Source organism: Sinocyclocheilus rhinocerous, unplaced genomic scaffold, assembly GCF_001515625.1.
Source record: "Sinocyclocheilus rhinocerous isolate Xijiao unplaced genomic scaffold, SAMN03320098_v1.1 scaffold797, whole genome shotgun sequence".
Classification (NCBI taxonomy): Eukaryota; Metazoa; Chordata; class Actinopteri; order Cypriniformes; family Cyprinidae; genus Sinocyclocheilus; species Sinocyclocheilus rhinocerous.
This window is the reverse complement of record NW_015632978.1, coordinates 836,619-840,283: the sequence shown is the minus strand read 5'-3', so window position 1 is coordinate 840,283 and position 3,665 is coordinate 836,619.

Sequence of the window (3,665 nt, the reverse complement as noted above, 5' to 3'; positions counted from 1 at the left end):
GTGCTGCTTCCCCTCTCACAAGAGTCACCTAAGAAGGGAATTTCCCCCATTTTCAAAAATGAAATTCAGGCCCTGAATAAATGTCTAAAAATCCTGATTGAAGTATCACTATAAATAGTTATAAATTATAAAAAGAAGGCTTTAAAAAGATCGGTATCGGTGATCGGTATCGGCAGATACTGCTTTCTGTGATCAGCGATCGGCCTCAAAAATCCTGATCGGAGCACCCCTAGTTTTTAGTAACACTGTAAATGTCTTTACTGTCGGTTTTTGGTAAACATTTTAAAACAGAAATTTTAGAGTAATTTTTAAATTGTAATAATATTTCATAAAATTTGATCAAATAAATGCAGCCTGGGTGAGCATAAGAGACTTCTTTTATATATATATATATATATAGCTGTTAGACTTATGAATTCCTTTCAGTCTGCAATTTTTTATAGACTTTTTTATTGCTTTGATCATAAAAAACACCAGCAGAATGTTTACAGATGTGTCAAATCTGTTTCCAAAGTAAAATCCAAAGTAATATTCGGTGGAAAAAAATATAATGTACACAAAGGCAAATGAGAATGGACATATCTGGGTAGAGTTTGCAGCTGCATTATCTTATCAAGCCATTGCACATGGAAACGATCACTAACATGAAAATCTGTACAGAAGTGGGGAAGTAGATTAACATAGAGGTGATGTGATACACATATGGACTGAATAACCTAATTTGACATATTTAAAACAAATTTGATTTTATATAACGCGTCATCTTGGTCCATTTGGGTCCTGGCCAGCTGAAACGCACAGAACCGCTTGACAGATGTGAAATCCTTTGAGGACCACATTTGCGAGTGTTTGTTTTATGCAGAGGGTGACTGACAACTAAAGACATGTTTCTGACAGAACACTGTCCACCAGATTTACACGCACACCAAACGGCGCATGGTTCATGATAGTGTGGATAGATTGCGACAGGCAACAAAAGCAGCAGAGCAATGCAGCCAAACAAAGAAAAAAACTCCAGCCGATGTTATTTGCAGCTCGAACCCCCCCCCAGTGCATTTGTTTGATACATCATATATAAGTAAGAAAAGACCCTGTGTCTGTTGCATAACCAGGAATCATGCAAAATATAACAAAAGCTGTAGTCCAATTTGTAAAATCCATTTCAGTTTGTAAATTATCCTCTTCTAATAGGTCTATGTTCTGGTCTTCTGTACCATGTCTTGTTAATGTACCGAAACCACAAAGAAACCAAAGCAGACCACATCATTTAATGGAAAGACTAGGAGAGTTTAATGAAATGGGATTGCGAGCTACGACTTGTTACCGCAAACTTCAAACAGCATCCATAACTGCAGCCAGAACCAGAGAGAATAAAACACAGAGCCATCTGTCTGGGCCCCTTTGACAACACTAGTTAGAGACACACACACACACACACACACACACACACAGTAATCAAAGCACCCAGTGCATTTCACATACCTCAAGGTGCATTGACCTTCTAAACATGCACTTACTTGCACACGCAAAGGTGAAGTCGCAAAGCAACACAAACACAAATGTGGACACTAACAACATCACCAAACAAACTCCCCAGTACCTGAGGGGCTTCGTACGTTAATGATTTATTTACACATTTTAAATATTGATCAGGTGGGGGGAAAGCAAATGTGCAATTGAACGGCAGGAGGTTCTGTTCACTCTGAGATAAATGAGAAATGTGCCACGACATGAGGTTTTATCTCAGTGTGAGTCGAACTCGCACGCTTTAAAAGGCTGCTGATCGCAGGCCAAACGTGTTTTGCATTTTGAATGGGCACAAATAATGTATACAAGTTGTTGCTTTATTTCATGTAATTGCAATTGGTAAGAAAACCAACAAATGCGGCATGATCACATGCAGTGGTCAGTGGTTAGTAGCCTGCAGGCTGCAGCTGGTCATGCTTGTGGCATTCATCTATTTCTCAGCGTTGGTCTGTGTTTTATTTATTTAGTTTTACAGAGACTGGTGGGTCGATCACAAGCCCACAGCTAGGAAAACTAGTAGGCTACATGCAAACAATGAAATCCCACTAGCAATATAATTATGTGTTGTTAGGATAGCAAAGTAAAAGGGATGATGCTTCCCAAACACTTTCCTTAAATCTTTCCCAGGACATGAATAGCCTGCTAGTTGCACTAATTATTGATAATGAATATTAGGCATGATTATTATGCGTGACAGGACTTTTTACTGAAGTCAAAATTGAACAACTCTACAAAAACAAATCATTCCATAATGGTAGGGATCATTTTCACCACTCACGAATGAACCATACTCACATACGAATTTCCATGGGAATCAACATAATCATGAATTTTGCGTGTGGGCAAAAGATATCCAAATGCAGATTTTGCATCGGTTCAGTTGATCATGCAACTTTGTCATGTTGACCAGCAAAATAAGCTTGGTTTGAAAGTAGAGTGGGTATTTTCAAATCATTATGGAAACCAAGATTAACACTCGTGTGGTGAATTGTGGGATTAATAGCACCGAAAAACTCAACTATATGCAAATAAGGAGTGTAAAACCTGGAGCAGCAGTATATCGCTGTGTCAGGTAGTGACGTGTGTTTTGACTATTTGAAAAGATGCAGTTTGTGTTGTAGTTTCTGCTTAATTTAGTGAGTAAATCATATTGTTTACACATTGGATGCATTACATTGCAGTTGTTATGTGTACGTTAAATATTGCAGTTTGGATGCTTTAATTGTGAATAGACTGTTTGTGTTTACAAGAGTCTTTAAACTGACACTGAATCTGTACAACAAAGCCAATGTAATCATCACACTTACATGCGATTACAGCTGGAAAGATAGCCAACTGTAATCTTGTGTAAATGTGATGATTACATTGAAATAAGCATAGCTGCATTGAGCGGGGTTTTCCCGCAGCACTAGTGCTGATCTCCAGTCAGCCAGTTATGAGGTCTCTGGACAATAAAAAGTGGGCGTCTTCAAACTGGTGGGTGTTTCTAAATCATATAATGAAAATTATGCCTCTTACCTGACCCCACCCCTAAACACATCTATCAGGTAACACTAGGGCTGTGAATTCGATTCACGATTCATAGGTTTTCGATTAAATTCAAGAACGATTTTTGCAAATTCAGAACGATTCGATTCGATTAACGATTCGATTCTGCATTCTTTAAGTGCATTCACAGGATTATTTAAATACTTCTCCTAAATTCTTGAAATGCTCAGTCAGGGGAAAAATTACACAGCAGCCTTTATGGTTACAGAACCATAGGTTAGAGAAAAAAAACACTTTTGTCCATTGTTAGATGCTAGTTTAACGATGCTATGCATGACATGGCATATATAGAAATTTATGTAAGCTAAGATTTAAAAAAAGAGCTTTAAAAGTATTATGTATAGGCTAACATTTTGTCACACCGGGGGCGTAGCCATCATTTCAGAAGTGACAGAAATGTCAAATGCAATAATTTTATGTATGTATTTTTTTATTTTTTACAACGTTTCATCAGTTCATTCTGCTTTTAATTCAGATTAGCTGCAGATATAGCCTGGCACGTCTATGAGCACGAGATCAATTCTCTTTCAATGCGAAAACTTCTTTATCTCATTTTCATAAAATAAAATGCTATAGTATTTAACTTTTCC